Source organism: Pocillopora verrucosa, chromosome 9, assembly GCF_036669915.1.
Source record: "Pocillopora verrucosa isolate sample1 chromosome 9, ASM3666991v2, whole genome shotgun sequence".
NCBI classification, from domain to species: domain Eukaryota; kingdom Metazoa; phylum Cnidaria; class Anthozoa; order Scleractinia; family Pocilloporidae; genus Pocillopora; species Pocillopora verrucosa.
In genome coordinates this window covers 21,468,115-21,491,908 of record NC_089320.1, presented here as the reverse complement: position 1 = coordinate 21,491,908, position 23,794 = coordinate 21,468,115, and the positions used below count along the sequence as shown (strand labels likewise).

The following is a 23,794-nucleotide window of genomic DNA, read 5'->3' as shown; positions in this document are numbered from 1 at the left end:
AAGTTTTGGTTTTTAAGGATAAGCCCTTTTTAAAAACATGTCTTATATTAATTAATGAACAAATTACTGATCAGGTGACGATAAATGCGCGTTGAGGCATGAAGTTGAAACTTCGACTACTTAGTGGTTGTTGACGTTAATAAAAAATAAGCCGAATAAGTTTGGAATGCCCGATTAATTTTTATCTATAAGTTTATATTGGGGAGAATCAGGCCCAGAGCTTAAATGGTGAGCATCCAGAGATTACAGACAGCACACTCTTAATTTCAGTGTTTATTTTCTATCCCTGCCTACAATACTGAGCCATGACGTATCTCCTATTACATTCGTTCTCCATTCTTCAGCTGGCGTAATAATTATTGGAAAACCAGAAACCTAAAAGTTAAAAGCAAATTAAAAACATTGGAAACACGGAGTCAGTAAATTTTGTTCAACATTTTTAGCAGATGTATATTAACAGTAAAAAGGAGAAAAAGAAAACTGTCATTAGACACCTTCCTTGATCGTTTGACAGTTGTATTCTGCGACCAGCCCCAGATGCGGAGAATCAATGGCAATCGTAGATTTTACTATTTGCACCTCTGTAAAGTGAATGTGATGGGATCTGAGGGCAGAACCCCTCACTGGCTAAAGGTAAGTATGATTAAATAAAAACTGTAAAATCACCTCAGCTTAGTGCCACGTTTTTATCGACGTCCCCAGCCACCGCCACCTCCACTCCCTGAATGAAAGGAAGAATAACACAATGGTTTTTTTTTGCGTGTATGAGAAATTTTACCCAATCTGAGCACGGTATCCAATGAAAAGAATAACGCACTGAAACATAGTTAAGTGTGTAGCTGCTCACATCCCTCTTCGTTTTCGTGATAGTTTAACCCTTAACACGCTAACATCGGGAGGTATATTCTCCACATTTTTCTCAACTCTATTTTATGGTTGAACAAGGAGAATTTGATCTGTAAAACGTTCAAGAACCTCTTCAGTTATCGATCATCTCATTTATTCTAACGACTTCAATCTTGATTCAGAGGTGGTACTCTGAGGAGAAATTAGTTGGCAGTCATTCCCAGGGATTTTAAACCCTAGGAGGCATTTAAGGAAGAGTAGAGAGTTGAACATTGACGACAAGATAGGCAAAGAATTCTCCTCCCACACTTGAATATCAATAAATTGTCTGAGATTGAAAGAACAGTTATTGCAAGGCGATCTCTACTCTTTAGTGCATATCATAAAACTCAAGGATTATAAAAGAGAGGAAAGAATATTAACCTCCGCTGCAAAGGCCACAACTCTTCTTGCATTTGCCTGAAAAATAAATGGTTGAGTACTGATCAATCTTTGAAATAAGACAAAATGATCATGTTCATCATCAAATAAGACGAGTGAAGTGATGCTAGATAAGACAAAACGAGGTAAACTTGATTGAAATATCTCCATCAGTGTGGCCGTTCGAAGTATGGAAAGCATTAAACACCCGACGAATTTCTTTTGGGAGCAGGTCTACTTCGTCTTGTTACACTCGTCTGTTAAGTAATAACTGTCCCAGCGTAATTTACAATTTCCAACATCTCTGACGACTTAACGTTAGTCTTTTTTTACCAGCCGGGTTCAGATCCCATGTCCGAGGCGAGTGCTTTTCTGGTAATATGCAAGAAATAAGATTTGACTTTTATGTAAGTCAGTGAGGTTTCAGCAGGAAATGAATGCGACTGAAGCCTTTCGCTGTTGGCACTTGACGTAAGGTTATAACACTGAGCAGGCTTTATCTTAAACATGGTGAAGTGTAAACGCCTTAATAATATTTGACTTGTAAGTCAGTGAGATTTCAGCAGGAAATGAATGCGACTGAACCTTTCGCTGTTGGCACTTGACCTAAGGTTATAACACTGGAGCAGGCTTTATCTTAAACATGGTGAAGTATAAACGCCTTAAAAAATTGCAGTGGTTTAAGCAACCGCACCCAGCCTTTTCTCTCGCACCTGAAACGCACGAAGAGCTTTATAGCTTTAAATTCGATGACAGTGATGTTCGATATGGATTTTTTCGTCAAGAAGCTATATGCCTTTTCTTGGCCAGGCTACTTATAACTGCAATAAGCAATTCATCCTTAATAAGATGGATGACTCGAATAAAAGTCACACTGCTTACCTCTCACATAATAATTGCCGCAGCCTGGCCATTTAACCTTACTCCGACAGTAATAGAAGTTGAAATCCTGACATGCTAAAAGATTGCAATTGAAAGAAGCCCAAACGTTAAGAAGAAGGGCTGACCATAACTCTACTACGTCTCACATCAACTCTTTCGATTCTTAGCGGGTCTAAATTTTTGCTCAAGACGTGTTGGCCCATCGCCAGAGGGTGGGATTGGTACATGTCCGTTTTCGTGTCTGAACCCCTCCCCCTGCGTGTCATGATTTGTTCAGTCCAATCAGTATAACCACCTAGTGTGTCATTTAATTAGAAGCCTTGTTAATCAAGCCAGCCCAAGAAAGGGATTATTACTTCGTTTTCAACAGATTTTATGGGTCGATTAAATTATTTCATCTAGAAATGCATGTTAGCCCGTACCATCAATTATGCATGAGATCTATTTCTAAATTTCTTTGAAGAGGTTGCAATATCAAATGAAGTGACACTGGCCAGTATCAGAGCTCTATTGGGACATAGGAGCAGAATGAAAACAACGTTTTCCGAATTTATGAAAAAAGGGTGTCGAGCGGATAGTTAGGTTATGCTGTTGAACGACCGGCTGATATGAAATGGCTACCTCCTCCTCCTCCTCCGCTGCATTTGCCACAACTTTTCTTGCAATAGTCTGAAGGATGAAGGGAAACGAAATTATAGTGATAACACACACTTCACTTCATGGGGTATTTTTCAAAATCAAGTGAGACAGACAAAAACTATTCTTTCGTTATGAGCTTCTCAGGAGGTTCAGGTTCCGATGGGCAATTTTTAATTAAAAAAAGATAGAAGACGTACCTTATTGCTCTAATAGAGAAGTTACTTCCCGTTGTCTGTTTAAATTAGTGGCCAACTGTTTTAAGGGGTTCTCTTAGATAATAGATAATAAACCCGATCATTATTGACTAGAATTTTAAATCGGGTTCGCCAGAATGTGAACTCGTCATTAATCATTATTACTATATCAGTTGTTCAAGTTTCTGGTGAGCACCTAATGACTTGGAAAGATGTTGTCTTCACTGCACGTATTCACTTCGCCACGTCGTTGTTTCTCAAGAATTGAAAAAAAGTCCTTTCTTTCAATGCTTATCTATATTTGCGAAGTTTTTTTTTCGATAACCAGCGTTAAAAACGGCAAATCAGATGAAACGGAAATATCATGAGCAGTCAAAAGGTAAAAGAACTAAACGTAAAAAACACTCAACCACTTCAATCGTATGTGAGTGGCGCGAGTTTTATGGACCAATCATAAAACGAAGTAAAGCAAAACAAACCAATCCCTTCCGATATTTCTATTTTAAAATGAAAATTAATGCCTTGATCTCAAGCAGTCGGAACATTTCTCAGCTTCCTGAAGATGTACATCTTCCGGGAGCATTTTCTATATCAACGACTTCACTGCTCACTTGCTAGAGAGTACAGAGTCCAGCGTTGTCGCCATGTAAAGCTGCATTTCCCGCTATTGCGATCAGCTACTGACCACCAAGGACAAACATAGGGATCGTCATCTTGACAAGAGGTATCAACTAAAAGGAAGTAAAATACGTGTAGAATATCATGAAAGGCGTGCCGTTAAAAGAGCTAGAAAAGGAAGAAGTTGAAGAATAAAAGCAAAAGAATGGCAAGGAGGCGAACAAGAAAAACAAAAGGAAGAAGAAGATGGAAAGTAAAATACTCATAAAATATCAAGGGGAAGGAAGCCAAAGAGAAGGATAAATATGAAGAATGAAAATTATAATATGAAAAAAGAAGACTATAAAGAAATAACTGTTGACTGAGAAAGGCCAATCTTCGCCTTTGTACTTATACCATTGCATCGTCTGCAGCTTTTGGACAAGTTTTCCACAAAGGAAACGTCCTGCCAACGTAGAGCAAGTGTTGACTGGCAGGTACATTAGCGGTCCTCCAGCAGTCTCCTTTAGCAGCTTCTGACTGCACAATTGCCTGCACGGTCTTCACAGGGCTCTAAAGAGTAATGAATTAATAAAGTATTGTCACTAAAGTTTTACCTTCCGCTATTACTACTAATATTATTACCACTACTATCACAATACTACAGCCAAGTCGTTTGAAAGAGGCTAACATCAATCCGAGTTTGGACCTCAGCGGAACAAATGTAACAACAGTTTTTGGCAGAACTTTTGTACTGTGTTCTATTCAGTGAAGCGTCCATTTGAAGTAGTCAGTTTTAAAAACTGCAAATTTGATGTGTGAAATAAATCCCTTATCATTAGTTACTATAAACTAAAACAGTGGATAGCGTTGAAAGCGCGTTCTGATTGGCTACTAAAACTACGAAAATCTCTTGTGATTCACCTCCGAGCAACGCGCGTGGGATTTGTACCCGAAAATATTGTAATCGTTACAAGAATAGATGATTCAAGAGAATCTTTTCGAGCTGTATTAACTCACTGTTTTAGTATACACACGATTCACCTCGGGTAGCTCGCAGTGGATGTTTACCTTCGCTGCTTCGCCGCTTCGCCGCTTCGCCCGCTCGGTAAATATTCACCACTAACCACCTCCACTGTCGGTAAATTGTCGTTAACCATCCGCTGATCGTGCAAGATAACGATCCTCGTTGAACAGTAGCAAATATGATACCGATCGATTAACTAATAATAAGTATTTACCGTGTCCTGGACAAAGGTTTGTGTTGCAATGCTTCCTTTGTTTCGTTAAATGTAGACTTTTCGGAGGACAACTTCTGGTACGAACCTGCGCTCCGCCACCACAATTCCTACTGCAGCCTCCGTAAGATCCCCACTCACCACAATCACCTAATGACAATCAAGGAAAAGTAAAATGAAAAAGGGGTCTAAAAGAAATAATGGAAATGCTGATGTAATGGGAAACTCAACGCGTGTGTCCTACTTATATACATCATGCATGTACCTATGACACAACGATTATTTACGATCAGATCATCGTAGTCATTGTTCTAGAAGCCTTGTACTAATTGTCGTCGTACACACCCTGAAATAAGCGTACACACCTAAATTGCATTTTTGCTCAGAAATTTTATTTTATAGAAGTTATCACAGAGGCAAGGCTATAATTGAAAGACATAATGAAAAGAAACCTGACTCGGAAGAACACTACGTGCAGAAGGTAACTGGAAGCAGCGAGAAAATGACAGAACAACCTGGAAGAACCTGATTTAAGCCTGAACTCTTGATGGGTTGAACAGTCATTTTAGAATCGAACAGACTGCCACAGTAGTAGAGTATCACAAAGGGCCAAATTTTAACCCAGTATTGACAGTTTCTATTAATGCTATATGCATGTCAACCTACCTGGATACTGATCTTCACAAGCCTTGGTCATTATGGACTCTAGTCTGGGGATTAACTGCTGGTACCCATTACCCTGTATTACCTCATGATTGGCGCTAGCAATTTGTTGAAGCTCCGAGATATCTATTCCACTTCCAATTCCGACAGCAATTCTCCTTACGCTTGCATCCTGCAAAATTAGATAGGAAGATAGTGCTGGGGTGTGAAATCCGAGGACTCTCTGTACAGAAAGAGATTAATTGGCTATATCAGTCTCAACCTAAGAAGAATTTTTAGTCGGAGATTAAGTAATTTTTAGAGCTTACATGGCTAGTTTCTCGGGTCTATCTAAGTGTTTCGATCTGCTATTTGAAAGACAACTCACATTTTAGAGGTGGAGTAACTGACTGAATGGCTTACTCCCTTCGTTTGTTGGCACCATCAGTCAGCACAAGTAGCACATTTGGTTTATCGGGTCTGTATCCACTATTGTCCCAACCAAAAAACTCCTCCGCAGCTAGTTCTAGAGCTCTGTCTGTTCTTGTTCCGCCTCGAATATGCGGCAAGCTTCTGGCTTTGGCTGTAAGTGCATTAATATTTTGCGGATTGGTAAATCTGAAAAGCATTGATGGGAGAAAATAATTGAAGGAAGAGAGTTGTGCAAGTCTTTGGGATCAAGTGTAAGAGTATAAGATATTCATAATGCAATGAAAAAAACTCAAATTGTTGTCTGTTACTACGAAATTACTGAAATCTTTAGGATAGAAAGCTATAAATAATTTATTAGTTTATATTTAAAAATGCATTGATTTAATTTTAACCTCTACCGACTTTAAATGTCAAGAACATTTCACAGGCTTACGTCCCATTTAACCTCACCCCCCTCACCCCCCTCCCACCTTCCTTCCTCCCCTCACAAAAAAAATTGGAAACGTTTAGCCTCATCTCACAAACTCAGACGTTTCCCTATGTATGACATGAATGTACAGACACTGTGCCAGAGAAGAGTGTGCTTCCCAACTGTAGAGAAGGATCGAATATGTGTTCCGGCTTCCCCCCCGGAAACCTTCTAGTCTTTGAAGCCAGTACGAAATAAGTAATGCAACGTGCTATATTGTAATCAACAGAAACTGATGCTGTTGGAGGAATAGACTATGACACCAAAGTCTGAGATGTTCCTTGGCAAGGTTTGGGTGGAGGTGGAGGTGGAGGTGAAGTTGGGCCTTGATGATAAATGTTAAAGATGAAGAAAAAACGTCAGCTCTGGAAGCAGGCGTGCCATTAAAGATAAGGATTAGAAAGAAAAAAAAAAAAAAGCTTTGGAACCAGGGGGGCCATCACGTAGGAGTTTATCCCTGTGTCAGTTTAAAGAGGAAGGGAGCTCAGTCCATTGTAACGCTCCCCACTGCAGCACCTCCCCCTCATGTTTATGCGGCAGTTTAATGATACCCTTGAAGCTGGTGAGTTGATTTGTGGGAATAAATGGTCTTTCTTTACACAGCATAATGACCTGGACAAGGCTCTATCCGAAGTCCAGGGCATCACGAAGCCGCTCATTTGCAATTCCTTGCGGGGTGTCGCCTAACTTCAAGATTGACATTTGTCAGTAGGGTTGACGGCTGAACTGCTAAGTATAATTAAGGTTGTAAATCTTCTTTAAGATTTGATTCGAAACCAAAAATCTTATGGAGTTTAGTTTTTATGGAGGATTGAGGTAAGTTTCAAGTCCACGCCCAAAAGTGACGGACTGAAGAACGAAGCATTCGGAGTGAATGCTATCGTGGGTTACACATGCGTAGTCGACATACGACGTATTCATGGGAAGTGACATGTTACCGCTTGCTTCAGTGGCGCCAGTCGAGGCCTAACAGAGGAATTCCTTTAAGAATTATCCGATATTGGAATTTCGCTCTTCTTGCGATAAACATTAATCTGCACTTCGATATGGACGAAGATGTACAAATGCTTTTGAACAAGAACATACATGCCTTGTGTGTTGCACGAGCTCATCTTTTGTACTGCTTCCTGCACAATCTTTACCGTACCCAGATGGAGGGGGGTCGGTGCATGTTCTTTTTCTCAATCGAGTAACTCCCCCCACAGGTCTTATCACAAGGACAAGGGGCACCAAGGGAGACCAGTTGCCATCTTCACCTGTACAAAATTAGACATTTAAAATGGTTATGCGTGCACAAACCAGATGATGGAGGGATGGATTAATAACAATAATACGTATCGTACCATACAGTCTGGTGGTGTTGAGGGTGCCACAATCTCCAATCAAAGGAAAACCTATTCTATGAGGTCTTTCCATAATATTACCAGGAGACAAAGCATTAAGATAGAGTATTACCTTCCCTTGTGTTTTTATATTCATTTGTCACATCAGTGAAACAATGAAAAGGGGGTTATGACAAAGCTACATAATTGTACGCACCCTTCCCACCGAACAACTCACATCACAACGCTCTGGGTCGCAGTTCTTTGTCATAACAAGTTTTTGATTTTCGAAGGATTATCGAAAATGTTTTACACCAAAGGAATTTAAATCGTTAAAGGTTATCTTGAGAATTCTTTTTCGAAATAAAGCCCCGCGGGTGTAACCATAAATATAAATACGTCCTCTAACTGACTCACCGCAATCTTTGTGCGTTGCATTCCTTTTGTTCCTCTGCTGGTCCCAGATTTTGCTCAATACATGTTGGCCCACAACCAGACGGCGGGGGATTGGTTCAAGTCCGTTTTCGTGTCTGAACTCCTCCACCACACGTCACGCTACATTCTCCCCATTCGGACCAGCAGTGTAAACCCACCAGGTATGGCTGAGAAAAGTAATTTGTTCAAACGCGTAATGCTAGTCAAAGACCTGATTGATCAGGCACCTACAGCTCTCATAAAGTGGGGTGATGGAATAATTCTATCTAGAATATATGTTGGCCCCGCCATTATTGGATTTCCATCTAAAAGTGGACATGTTTTTGTTCATTAAACGTTACGGGACGTAAACAAAGTTCGCATAATTGCTACTTCAAATTCCGATTATAAAAATAGAGGAAACTTCTTTTGGTAACAATTATAATTTTCCTTTTACCAAAGTGTTGCATGCAAGTTAATAGCATATTAAATGTGCAGAGTTGGTTATGATATTTAAGAACAAGAGAAGTAAATGTAGAGAAGTGATTACATTATACGTAAGGCCGTCTTGGGTATTACATTCTTCAGATTCCATATTAGGACCCAGATCCTGTGCAATTGCAAGGTTTTTCCTTTATTTTTTGGTGACGGGTTGGTGCAGGTTCTTGAATGAGAACGACTTCCCCCACCACAAGTTGCTGTACATTCTTTTTTTGGTTTGTTACTCCACTCAGACCACTTCGGTAGATCCTCCCCCCTGTCTAAAAATACAGCAGCAGTCAAATTATTACGATAATTTGCGAATTTCCCGGTCATCTCCTGCGCAAGGAATCATTTGTTTTTTATATAAAGAGCTGGATTATGGTAATATATGAGAATATGTAATTACTAAAATGATTCCTTACGCAGGATTATGACTTGAGAAATTCACAAATCCTGTTACATCACAACGCTCTGTGTCGCATGTCTTTGTCATTGTGTGATCCAACTTTTTTGTAAACAACCATCGAAAAATTAAAAAGAAAGTGGTGATGGTAAAGAAAAGGGTCATGGAATGTACATCTTCGAATACCTCACTCGTTCACAATCTTGAACTTCTTATGAATCCATTCTTTATAAAGTTTCCTTAGATGGAGTCAAAGTCGTTGCCATAACACCGTTTTGAATTTTCGAAGGATTATCGAAAATGTTTTACACCAAAGGAATTTGAAATCGTTAAAGGCTAGGCTTGAGAATCGTTTGTGGAATAAAGCCCCGCGGGTGTAAACATAAACTCTACTAAGGTATCAAAAACTGACTCACCGCAATCGTGTGAGGGGCATTCTTTTGTTCATATGCTTGGTACCAGATTTTGCTCAAACCATGTTGGCCAACCACCAGATGGAGGGGGGATGGTTTACAAGTCCGTTTTCGTGTCTGAAATCCTCCACCACATGTCACGCTACAGTATCCCATTCGGACCCCCCCCCCCCCCCCCCTCCCCCCCAAACAGTGTAACCACCAGGTATGGCTGAGGGAAAAGTAATTTGTTCAAAACGCGTAGGCTAGTCAATGACCTTATTGATTCAGGCACCTACAGCTCTCATAAGTGGGTGGAATAATCTATCTAGAAATTCAGGTTGGTCATTCCTTCATGGGATTTCCATCTAAAAGCGGAAACATGGTGTGTCTGTTCAGTACACAGATGTTAAACATTACCTAACGTAAACGCAGCTCGCATTCATGCTACTTCAACTTCCAATATAAAAATAAGATCTTCTTTTGTAACCATTTAATTTTCCTGTTACGTAACCGAAGTGTTGAATGAAAATATTAATAGCATACGCACTGAGCACAGTTTGGATAGAATATTTAAGAACAAGAAAAATTTTGGTTGTATCTGAGTGGTATAAAAGTAATTACGTAATGCTTTCGACAGTCTCGGGTGTTACATTGTTCGGGAGTCCTATCAGGACCCAAATCCTGCTTCAATACAAGTTTTTCCTTTGTTTTTCGGTGACGGGTTGGTGCAGGTTCTTGAATGGAGAAAGACTTCACTCCACCACAAGTTGCTTGTGCATTCACTCCACTCAGACCACTCGGTATACTCCATCACTGTCTAAAAATACAAGCAGCAGTCAAATATTAAGATCAGATTTTGCGAATTTCCCGTGTAATCTCCTGCTCAAGGGAATCATTTGGTTTTTATATAAAGAGCTGCAGGGAACGCGGTGGCCCAGGGGCTAAGTGCGCTGAACCCAGACGGACGGTGGTCGAGAGGTCTGGGTTCGAGAACTCGCCGGTAAAACTCTTTACCATGACAGTGTCCCTCTCTCAGCAAGGAGTATAAATGCCTACAAGCGGAATGGTCTGAGATGCCTGATGAAATGCTGGGGGTAGACCTTTACGCGCAACTAGAATCCCATCCTAGGAGGGATTTGGTCACTCTTAGTGGTTTCATGCTAAGGAAACCGTGATAAGCTCTGGTGGCCAGGCTGGGCCATCGGGCTTGAAGACAAACTTAACTTTTAATAAGCTGTCATAAGATAGTCCTTTCGCAACTAATCTAGCAAATACCATTTAGTTGCCGCCACTTTCCCGTGGCAAGTTAGGAGGAAGCATGGAATAGTGGTCTTTTCTCGGTGGCTGGCTTGGTTGTTCCCCCAAAACTACATCATCAACATCAGAATTTGTCTTTTAGTCAATGTTATAGGATGTAGCAGTAAGAGCAGACGGAAAAAAAATAAATTAAGTCCATTCATCTTTGTTTAATTGAAAGTAAAATGATAAGTACTACAAGTAGCATTGCGGAAGAGATCGTTCCAAACTGGTTGTTCAAGGTCTTCAATAAATTTTTGGCATTAACCACTCGATTCTCGTCTCCAGAAATAGGTATAAGCTCTGCCATGCTTAGTGTTTTTACCTATTCCCACAGCCACGCGATGTACTCCTTTTTCCTGCGTGGAAGAGATGGCTCCTTATGAGCCTTATTTTTCGTCCCTCTTTCTATCAGTTGCGTTTTAGCCGTTATATGTGGAAGGATACGGTGACGAACTGAAGGGGGGACCAGAAATCGATCGAGATTGCCATAGCATCGGCAAAGAGAAAAATTCTGACCAGCAATGAATTGATCTTAAAGGATAAAACTGCGGTTAAAGCCTGTCATCGAAGCGTCTACAATAACTGCGACCAGGTTTCCTTTTTAATGGGGAACAAGAATCCAACTAAATTTGCCTTGAACCCAAGCACCGACTCAGTAATTGGAATGCGAGGCCTTAATACTCGCTGAGTTTTGTATTTTTTCTTTTTCAGACCCGTTACATGAGTAAAGTGCTGTGGAGCGTGTGAAGAAGAAATTTTCAACTGTTTCTCATCTACAAGTCAACTTTAGCATGGTCCAAGTTGATAAAAACCATTAACAAAAGAAAAATCCCAAGCTATCTCATCGGCGAGATGTAAACAAGCCACAGTCAGACTACTTACGACCTTTTAGATGATGGGAAGCTACGCCGTGATGTTTTGACCTTGCCATGGCGCTTGCAAAAGGCAAGCGATGAACAATCATTAGAGGAGTAACACAAAAAAAGGGAAATGAATATTGATAATTCTTTCCAGTTGATTGGGGTATGGTATACAAGAAAATGCAATGGGCCGCTCTCAAACGCCGTTCGTCACCATTTGTACGTGAGTCGAACGGACGAGCATTTAGACTGTCAGGTTTACGGTCTCACCAAAGAGTTGGTTAGCACGGTACTGTAAGGCTTAGCAGCCACTCGCTGTACTCCTTTTTCCTGCGTAGTGAGATTGCAATTATGAGCCTTATTTTTCGCCTCTCTTTATATTAGTTGCTTTTTAGCCGTCATATGTGTGATTACAAGGTGACAAATTGACGTGGGACAGAAATAAGAAGCATGATAGAGCTTGCCATAGTATCTGCAAAGTGAAAAATTCTGACCAGCAATGAGTTGATCTTAAATGATAAACTGCAACTTAAGCCTTTCCATCGAACGGCGTCTACAATAACGTGACCAGGTTTCTTTTTTCATGGGGAACAAGAATCCAACTAAATTTGCCTTACATCCAGTATGATGTGGCCTCGTTGCTTAGTTGATGAAAGCACCCACCCAGTACTTGGAATGCAAGGCTTTAGTGCTCGCTGAGGTTTTATTTTTTCTTTTTTAGACCAGTTACACGTGTAAATTGCTTTTAGCCCGAAAAGAACAATTTTTCAGCTGTTTTCTCACCTAAAAGTCACTTTACCGTTTGTTAATGTTGATGAAAACGATTAACAAAGAAAGTCCCAAGCTATCTTATCGGAGAGACGTAAACAATCGGCAGTTGATAAATCACTACCTTTTAGCTATTGAGAAGCTACGACATGATATTTTGACCTTGCCATAGCGCTTGCAAAAAGCAAGAAATGAACAATCATTAGAAAAAGTAACACAATAAAAATTAAATGAATATTCGATAACTCTTTCTTTAAAAATAATTTTAAATTGATTTGGGGCACTGTAAACAAAAAAAATTCAGTGGGCCGCTCTCCAACGCCGTTCGTCATTATTTGCATTTGAGTCGATGTAGTGTTTCTTTTATTTCCCCGAACTGATGAGATTTAGACTGTCTGTTTTATGGTCTCACCTCAAGAGTTGGTAGCACGGTACTGTAGGGTTCGGAACTCTTATGCGTTCCTCCGTCAGTGAAGATGATCATGACGTTTGGTGATTCCGGTCGATCTCCATTCTTTTCGTCGAACACGTCCTCGCCGACCACTTTCAAAGCGTTGTCAGTCCTCGTCGGGTTCCCCAACTTGTCTTTCTCCTTCATCTCTTCAATGAGTGCACGAAGGGCCGCTTTATTTTGATATTTTGGGTCGTCAAAGCTGACACGAACTTGTGCATCTTTGGCATAAGTTACAATGGAGAAGTGTGTCTTGTCTTCACCGACATCATACTGCGAAATGAGTGCCATGACCGAATCCAACATGGCGTCATAGTTGTCCGCTCCTACGCTCTTTGTTTGATCGATCACGATAGATATGTCTAATGGAGGATTCTCACAATCGGATGAAGCGGCTAAACAAAGAGAAAAATGCATTAAAAACTCATCTTTGGTGAGCCTTTGAATCTAGTGACCTGTAAGAAATCAATCTCTTTGCCGAGCATACTTTACCAAAAATTTCTTTCAATTCAGGGCTATAAACCCGGAATACATGGAAGCCTAGTATCTCTCACATGGAAAGGAAAGATGTGTTCTTTACAGCTGGTTAACTGAAGTGAATCGAACGTCATTGCAGAAGAAGGCTTCGATGAGTATAGAACCAGTGCCTACATATGCCGGTTGGTTGAGCGCCTCTGACAACTGAGCCAAGAAACCAGTTTAGAAACCACGTATAGAATTCTGACAATTGATAATACCGTATTTTTTATCAGCAAAATGAGAGGAATTCATTTTGATAGAGGAATGGATTATAACGTTATTTACCTTGAGAAAGATTCACTGCAGCCAATACGATAAGCCACAAGCCAAAAATGTCCTTGCCTACGGTTGGCATCTGTGGGAAAATGAAAGGAAATCATCAAATCACTGTACTACGAAACTGCTTTCTGTTGATATCATTTTTAAACTTAATATCCTTGTGGAATCAATTTTTGATCCTGCGGATGGAGAGTAAAACAAAATATTGTTTTTATATTAAGTCACAAAGGAAAAGAATGAAACCAAATTGCTGCCCCTGAACGAGCAGTGAAGGGTGATTCTTCTTAGTTCATCAGATACCAATGCAAGGCCCGTTCATGTTCACGAACTATTCTTAAATTTAACTTAAATAAAAAAAAGAAAAAATTCCTATTCTGTGCACTTTTCACTCGCCCTCCAGCTGTGAGGCTTCGAACTGGTCAACACATCACCAATGCCACGTAACTCGTCTAATTTCACACAAGAGTGACCCGTCGATTGATCTTTTACTGTATCTCTAAATTATGAATTTCATGGTTCAGATTTTTTATTCGTGTTGGTTTTCATACTGCTAGGTTCCATTTTATGGAATTTTTTTTATATTCAGACTTTTTACTTTGAGCTTTTGTCTCTTGAATAGACCACATCTGTTCATTTCTTTAAAAATTGAGGGGTAAAACTTTAATATGAAACTATGACTCAAATGTTTTTGGACGATTAGCAACGAAATTTAAATTAAATTATATTATCAAGAATGTGTCGACCTATCCAACGATTTTCTCTTACATCTTGCTTTGGCGAGAGTACTTCCAATATTCTTGCTTCGAAATGAAAAATGCCATCCAGACCTTAATTTGACATGTAACCCTTTTAGCTTCTCTCGGTTACAAAGTCACCCTTTGCATATTGAATCTTGCCGAACAAAATTTACCTAACATACAACATCGGACATAGCTACTTCAAAGGAAGCGATGACATCTTACCTTTCTGATTCTTCCAGCGCAGTCGGATGAATAATGAAGACTTTAGCAGTGTATTCAACTTTTAATTGGAAATAAAACTACCAATTAGTTGTACATTCCAAACAACAGCAACCCCACGTAGCGCAGAAACCTAGCAACTCCACCCTTCATTGTTGACAGACTAGCAAAATAATATATATTTCCGTAAGAACTAATAACAACATTGTGGAAAGTAAAATTCCATAAAAAGATATTCAGTTACTTTCTATCTTTTTAACAGTACATAAATTCTTAGAACTAATTTACAACACTTGGAGATAAATTCTCATTAGTTGAATTTCTTTGTTTCACATTGTTCAAATATTGCTTTAAAAAGTCGGCCTCCCATATTGTGTGAAAACGCCGCTTATTTGTATTTGTTTGAACTTGTAACAATTCCATAGGCGACAGTGCGATTAGAAACTAGGAACAGTCTCTGTGTCTCGTTCGTCTCGATCAAAAGATATTTCGTCGATGTTATGGACTATGAGTAGAAATTTATGAATTTCGTAACTATGTCAATTTCAACGCCTCTAAGTAAACAATCGTAATTTTATGTTAAAAAGAAGGTAAGTCTTTAACTCCCAAGATCCATTCAGTAGCACCCCCCTCTTACTGCAAATTACACAGGAGGATTTTGTGCTAGGTGAAGTTAGCAGCCAACGACAGATAAAACAATCTATTCTCATGACCTATGTACAAGATTGGAATCACATGGAAGAGTTGAAACGTTGATCAACACTGAGACATAAAAAGCTAACATTTTGACTACAATACTATAGTAGCAATGCTAAATAACAATAGATGACGGCAGACTTGACACAATTGCTGGAAAGCGAATGAAAAATGTGCCATAACATCAAAACTCCATTGTCTTTTGTACATCAACATGCATGGAAAAATTTAATGAAACTGAATGTCAGGGACCTGGATAATTAAATGATGCTCAAAAAAGTAATTTCTTTAAAACCCCTTTTAAACTTCCTTCAGTCGATTGTTTTAACCGTAAATGTAAAACTGAGAGCTGTTAGAATAAGCCTGCGTACAAACAGATACGGGATCTTGGAAAGCGAATCTTCAAGAAACATTGGTAAGTAACAAATTTTCCTTCTTCTCCTCATATTCCTTTAAAAATTTTTCCTTTTATTTATCTTTCCATTTTGTTATTTTGCGTGTGGTATCTAGCACTGAAACTAAGAAGAAAACTCCCAAATTCAAGAGTACCCCAGCCTTGGTATGTCTCAGATAAAAACTTGGTTTCGTTTGGACAACGTGGCGGTCCATTAAGACCTTTAAAGGAGTATTTTCTTGCAACAACTACATGTTTCGAATATTTTATGTGTGCGAAGATTTTATTTAGCTCCTGCTCACGTATTTACAACAACATTTATAGTTACATATAATTTACTCCAAAGTTATGCCAGTGGGATACATTGTAAATTAAAGAGCAATATAAGCGACAGGCCAATTTCAGCTAGAAACACGTCGACAGAGCTGGTATCTTTGTAAACAGCGATTTGTTTATTTAGCACTCGAGGAAAATAAACGTAAATACTTTACCTAAAACGGAGGTTTGTTCACTTAACAATAAAGGTAGGGTAAGTTTAAAGTTAAAATCGATATATTTAAATGAATCAAAACAGAAGTAGAGACCAAACACGTCGTGTTCTGCCCGAATAGCGTATGATTTGCAGTATAGCAAGAAAATGGCCGAACTCCGTGAAAATGCACGCTGTATATTTTGGTCTGGCGCGCTCGCTTTTCTCGGGCCAAGGATAATATTTTCACACGATAAACACGAAGAGTTGTTCGTTGAAAGAAGCTCTTTCATTTTATGTACATTCGTATACCCCCGATGGTCGTTTGAAATATGGCAAAATTCAGCGTACAAACGGAGTAGAAAATATAGTGTACTTTACGCGGGTGGTTACAAACGAAAAAAAGTTCAGTTGGAGATGAAATATAGTTGCAAAGCTACTCCAAGGGATGAAACACAACTTATAACTTAGTTAACTTATAATTACAACTTAGTGTTGTGAAAATGCACTGAAAGCCAGATAGAAATTATGCAAATTTGGTACGTTTTGGCCGATTTCGAACTTTCGTATTTTTGCCAAAATAAAAACTCGCTGTAACTTTGGAATATTATTTTTGAAAACAGTTCTATATAAGGGTCTTTTGGAGCAAATAAAAAAAAAAGTTGAATTTTTGCTTCTGTCGCCGGATTCTTGAAAATTATTGACGACCTCTCTTAAAGGGTTAAAACTGTGAATCTCCTTTCCATTTGCACAATGGATCAATTGGAAGACCAAAATATAGTATAACTATAAGGAGATCTCTCCTGAGACGAGAAACTCAAAGTACAGGAAAAACTAGTCAGTCGTGAATTAAATCAAACGCACAGTCTGGGATTATTATTACCCTTGCCGAGGCCCCAATCTTTGCACCCTCTTATAAGCATTGCTTTTCCTTCTCCAGACTCATCCGTAGCACAACAAAAAGGGAACTTGTTGACTTGCAGAATGAATCAGTTGGAAGGCCAAAATATAGTATAACTATAAGGAGATCTCTCCTGAGACGAGAAACTCAAAGTACATGAAAAACTAGTCAGTCGTGAATTAAATCAAACACAAAGTCTTTTGTAGTTTCTGATATACGGGAGTGTTTTATTGAGATGACAGATGCGGCTTGACCAAAGACCCCTTTGTTTTCCGCCCTCTTTGCACCCTCTTATAAGCATTACTATTCCTCCTCCAGACTCATCCAATGGACAACAAAGGGGGAACTCGATGACTTGCAGAATGAATCAATTGAAAGGCCAAAATATAGTATAACTATAAGGAGATCTCTCCTGAGACGAGAGACTCAAGGTACATGAAAAACTAGTCAGTCGTGAATTAAGTTAAACACACAGTCTTTTGTAGTTTCTGATATACGAGAGTCTTTTACTGAGATGACAGATGTGGTTTGACCAAAAGACCGCTTTTTTTTCCACCCACTCAAGCCACTAATGCATGACTCCGCTTTAGGGGATACGTAAACTGAATGAGAAAATGAACTCTTGTTTTGTTCGATTTTCGAATTCCCAAAGCTTTCAAGAACCTTTTTTGCTCAATTTCTTCAAATTAACGACCAAAAAACTTGAAAAAACGGCTGTTTACAGGTGATATATAATTCTCTTACTGTGGTGAACAACTTGCTGAACACAGATAAAGAACATTAATTCTTTCTCTAATTTGTTTTTCTAATGTCTCCGCATTGACTTTGAATGTCTCATTTTATTTATAAATTTCACATGTTTTAGAACAATATTGAATGAGAAACTGGAAACTGTTTTTGATTGCGAATCGATTGGAATAGAGCGCCTTGTCTAAAATGGATGTCTGATATGCAAACACGTTGAAACATTTGAGAATTAGGATTATTTACTTTCGATAAATCTATTCTGTGGTGAGAACTACATATTAATAAGTATTTACCCAAAAGGCAAGAGGCTCAAATATTAAGACCTGTGACGTTGAAACTAACTACTGAAAATTACTGCACAAAAATGAAAAAAATGCGAGGTGATGCAGGCAAAACGGACATTCCGGAATGAAAAACTGTACGAGACGTACTGTGCTGAGCAAGTACCTAGCTAAGATAAGCTATTATCCATATCAAACGATTATCCGATATAACTGGTTCAACTTTCCGGGAAGTATGAAAGGGAAAAACGCTAAGCGAGGAAATAGTAAGACATATAGCTTACCAGTTACCTGTGTGGATCTCTTTCCCTGAGCCTTAGTTTTTTGAGATAGCTTCCAGCCTTTCCAAAGTCAACTTTGACTTGATTATCTTCTGTCAAGCGTTAAGCACTCAATATCAAGGTTTGTCATCGTCTACTTAGCCATTCAAGCCAGTAATGGCACGAGTCAGCCTTTGTCAAGGCTCATCTATTTTGCAAAAGGAAGTTGTTGTTCGCCGAACCTCGAATTTGCTAGCTGGGGCAGAGGAATTATTAGTATCATGATGCTCGTGATCCAGGCACGCTAGAAACACGCCGTCGAAAACTCCATCCCATTTGCCAATGCAGAGGCCCCATTTTTTGCACCCTCTTATAAGCATTGCTCTTTCCCCTCCAGACTCATTTAAAGTACAACAAAAAGAGAACTTGCTGACTTGCTCCTTTGTCGGAAAGAAGGAAGGACATGTCCGCGAAGGTGCCCGGTATCAACAACATCACCGACGTGGTTCATGAAGTCTACGGAGGAGAAAGGCAACTCAGCAGAGTGCATCACTCGGCAGGTAAACACTTGTCGTCCCCAATAATCCATTGGCTGATGCAATGACATTTCACTAGAAGCCAGGGTTTGATTCAAAGAACAAGGCGAAAGGAACAGTGCTGGTGAGCTCAAAATCGAAGTAGTAAATTCCCATTTGGCATTACTGTGAAAATGTATTCATCTGGTTGAGGTGGATCCACCAAAGGAGTAAACCGAACAGTCATGTTTTTAGCGATGGTTAACTCGTGCGTATCCGGTTGTGGCACCACGTTACTTTTGTAAGCGGCTCTTCCGACCAGATATTCGGCTTAGAAGGAATAGCCGCAGACTCTTCCAGTAAATCTGTAAAGCAAGAACAAATTTTATATTGCTTAATACGAACCTGATGGAACAAACTATAGACACGCATAAGGAATAGAATTAATTTCGTGGAATGAAAGTGTTTTTGTAAGGTTTAGTTCCAGAAAAGGATCATGCATTACCGGTGACTGACGTAGGGTAACGGTGACATCTAGGACTCAGTCAAGGGAAAATTATTTTGATAGTGATCAATTAATGAAAACAGCTCTTTTCAGGATTGAAACTTCGTCCGTCAAACCTTTCACTATTTACCTTTGTCAACAGTCCACTAAATCTAGCCTTTGTATTTTTTTCTTGAATGACAATGACTAGTCTATCTCGCATTATTTCTTCCGTAAGAGCTCCATACTGAAAGGATGATGCCAATTTCTTTAATCGATTGACAAAACAGTCAACCGTTTCGTCGGGTGGTTGACAAAGGTAACTTCACCAGAACCAAAATTAAGATTCCGAAAAATCTGCAGGCACTCTTTTCCCATAACGGAACGGAAGGTTGTTAACCTTACCGTGTGTTTCTTTTGATCTAAACCAGTCGCTACTTAGTAATTAGAAAAATTCCCAATTACTCGGAATACCCCACGACAAACCATTGCTGCTGGTACAGGGAAATTTGTAGGGAAATTGTATATCTGAGGCGGTGGGGGAGCGTGTGGACCGGCGGAAACAGCTTGTGGAGCTGGCGGCGGAGGGGCTTCTTCAGTATCGAACATCATTTCGCTTTCCACGCATGTGGTCGAGGAAGGAAATCGCCCTACGTAACGTTTGCTTCAGTGGTTTGGCTCCGCTTTGCTCCCAGAACTGCTTGAACGGACTGGAAACCTAACTAGTCAATCGCGTGCATTACAGCTCGCTTTAAGATTTTAAAAAGATCCCACTGACGCCATGTTTCGGCAAGACAGTTATCAACTGAGATCCACATTTTTGCTAATGGACAAAAATTCCTCTTATTCTCTAAATACAGTCATGAAAACCATATACGTAACATACCTGAACTAAGCAGAAAGAGTTGGTAGTTTGTCTCTTGTGAGGATTCAAACTTTATGTTAACGAAATTTGCTCCCAAATGATTTTCTAACTGAGCTGAAAAAGATAGTGGGTCGACTCTTGTAAGGATTCAATCAATCAAAATATTAAGTATTTCTATCAAATGCTTAACCAGGTGAGCTGGAACAGTAGATCGACAGTAGATCGACTCTTGTGAGGTTCAAACGTCGCCTCTTCGCCAAATTCCTATTTTGTAGCCAGACGATAGACTAGTTGATCCTTTATAGAACTCGTAAAACTATGGTTATTATTCCTGACTAAATATAGTATTATGGTTGCTTCTAGAATGCTTTTTTATTAGTTTATATAGAAGCCTTCTCCATTTTGTTGGAATAAAACAGCTGGTCATTTCAAGGTCAGTTGGTATTTAAGGCGTTGACTTAGTGGGACAAGAACAAAACGTTATATGTAAAGAAGGCTGCTTTACCGTCGGGTAAGAGTTAAACAAGATACCTGTAAGTACAAGGTATTCAATTTATAAAATGGAGTTGATATATTGAGTCATGTGTATTTGTCGACGAGGGAGCAGATTAAAAGTTGTGGTGTCAAAGCTTTTCGCCCACGTTAAGCCTTAATTGACTCAAAGATGGTTAAGGGCTGTAATTTGCCTTCACAGGTTCGCCATTTATTCAAAGCCTTAGGTCAAGGTTTGAACGCAAGTTTTAGGTTGATATCTACTTATTCAGACTATTGTGTTTTAACATTCAGTCCGGCTCAAGTGAAATTACTACATGATACTATGATACTTCTATAATGAAGATTGAAATGGGTAAAGACTATTTGACCTGTTTCAATCTGGACACCGAATTGATGTGAAAGGAAGAGAAGCTGATACTGCACATTTCAACAACACAAATAAGAATAAAAAGAACTTTGGTCATGCTTACGACAGTCTTGGGTGTTGCATTCTTCAAATTCCTCAGCAGGACCCAAGCCCTGTTCAATGTAAGTTTTTCCTTTATTTTTCGGTGACGGGTTGGTGCAGGTTCTTGAATGATGACGACTTCCCCACCACAAGTTGCTGTACATTCACTCCACTCAGACCAGTCAGTCCACTCGTTATATCCTCCATCAATAACTAAGTTAGACTAAACAAAAATCATAAAAAATACTTCACGACCACAGAAATAACACTTCATCTACCATCCTTTCCTCCTGGGATTATCATTAAAAGTTTCTTGTCATGAAAAAACTTTGATAAAGCTTCGAATGAACCCCAAAATATATTTGCTTGATCATAATGCTCTTAAGTTTGAGAGTGCTAGCCAATAATGTGTAAGGCAAAATACTAATTGCAAGTGGCGTTACGAATTTTGTCCAATCGGTTGTTTAAGTCTTCAAAATCATCGGCATTAACCACACGATCCTCGTCTCCAGCAATAACGCAAGTTCTTTATGTTTGATATCAGCCTATGAGGCAAGATAAAAAATGGTAATGTAACAGGAATACTGCTTTGAGTGTACCATGATTTTATCTCTAAACTAGACCATTCAATATTAGCATCATTGTACCATAACAGTCTTTACATGTTTCTCACTGCTCACCTCAGGTTTCGGCAGAATCAGATCATAAGGTTTGGAAGTTCTGTGCGTTCCCCCATCAGTGAAGATAATCATGATATTTGGAGATTCTGGTCGATCTCCATTTGCAGTTTTGAAAACTTCTTCAGCGACCATTTCCAGTGCTTGGTCAGTCCGAGTTGGTGCTCTCGGGTGATCATTCGCTTTCATTTCGTCAATAAATATATCAAGAGCCTCTTTATTTTGATACTTTGCGTTGTCGAAACTCACGCGAATCGTTGGTTTTCCAGCAGACGTCAGGATAGAGAAACGAGTTTTGTCGGTTCCAACGTCATATTTTTAAATGAGTGCCTTGACTGAGTCTAACACGGCATCATAATTGTCCTCTCCAACGCTCGCGGTTCGGTCGACTATAAGAGATATGTCAAGTGGAAGATCCTAGTTTGATCCTTACAACTTGATGAACTCCCTAAAAAGGTCAAATCGTGTCAGGCGAACATATTCTTCCATTAATTAGTTATCAAATAATGTTTCATAGGCCATTTCTGATCGGAAAATCATCATGTATGTTCATTCACATTCTGTACCCAGAAACAACGCTCCTTTTCCACGCTTGTGTAACGCATTGATGTAAATTTTAGGATTGAAAAGCACGTAGAGAGAGAAAATAAGCCCTTTTTAAGAAATATTTTGCAAAGCTAAGAAATCCACTGCCGTCGGCGAGAAAATTTTCCTAAGCGACGGCACATCTGGGACATCTATTTTAACTCTGCGGAAATTGTTGACCAGGTCATTAATGTTATTACAAGAAACAAGTATCATTAAATTGACTACTAACAGAAGAACGACGTGATTATGAAGCAGTACGTGCTTAATATGTTGAAGAATATTAAACATAAATGTAAATTATTTAGCATTTTCCAAATAATCACTCAACCATTTACAACACCTTGACCATCTAAGAATTTAACAGACCAAAAACATTGATCAAGAAATGAGTGGATGTAAGTCCTGAAACTAGCAAAGGGTTAAAGATAGAGACACGGTTTCTTCTGTTGGGTAATATATGCAAACTCTGAAGACCGTGTATTTTTAATGTGGAGTGTTAAGGTACCTTTACTTTCTATTTGACTCACCCCCCAAAAAAAAACATTGTCAGTGATAGAAAGATGCCTGCAATGAAATTTTTACACCTTTTTTCACTCATTATTCTTAACAATAACCAATACATTACCACTCAGGCTTTAAAACAACCATAAGTAAAACATAAATACATTCCTTGGGAATCGAAGTTTCTTAACCCTATTTGAATTTTTGCTATCGATAAGTGGCTATTTTGGGCATATGTTGCTGATTCAAACGGTAAAATGCCCTCTTTCCAAAGAAATAAATTTCCTCTGAGTTTTCACGATGCGTTTTCTAGATACTTGACGCTTCTGTCGAAATATGTTTTCTAAACTTAAGCGTCGTGTTTTGTTCCCTACATGTAATTCACATCATCAGATTTATTACCAGAGCGTCATGGAAATGTTTTCAGGAAAAATAAATTGTCTACTATAGTAGATGAAAATATCACACGAAGACGAGTTCTAAATCTGACTTGTTTTTAGCGTGGCCCGGATTTTCCTATCTCTGTCCATAGGCATAGTAACCCTTTCGTGAAGTTTCGTGAGTTTTAATTTTATTTATATAGGTACAGCATTTTCAAGCCGCGACGTCGGTCAGTAATTTAAGAACAAACAACACCACATAATCCCCGACAAACGTTATACATTTTGGTTGTTGTTCTCCACTGGGTGAAGGGGAGAAGTTACAATGCAATCGTGTACTTTTCACTTTCCTGTGCGACTCAAAGAAAAGTTTCATAAAAGCAACGTTTACATTTTAAAATGAATAATCGACTTCTAAAGCAATTGAATCTTTGGCATTCTGTCATTCACTTATCTCAAGTGTGAAGCATGCAGCAGTTTTTATGCAAAAATGAGTGTTATTCAACGAGCTTCTGACTTTGTCTCTTGTGTCTTATAAGCGGTTGAAGTCGTCTACATATTCATAGTTATTCATGCACTGAC

At 39.1% G+C, this 23,794-nt stretch overlaps 1 pseudogene; it reads right to left on the bottom strand.

Moving 5' to 3' along the window:
- LOC136283232 (uncharacterized) lies at positions 1–14,646 on the bottom strand (annotated as a pseudogene).
- Positions 14,647–23,794: the final 9,148 nt, after the last annotated feature.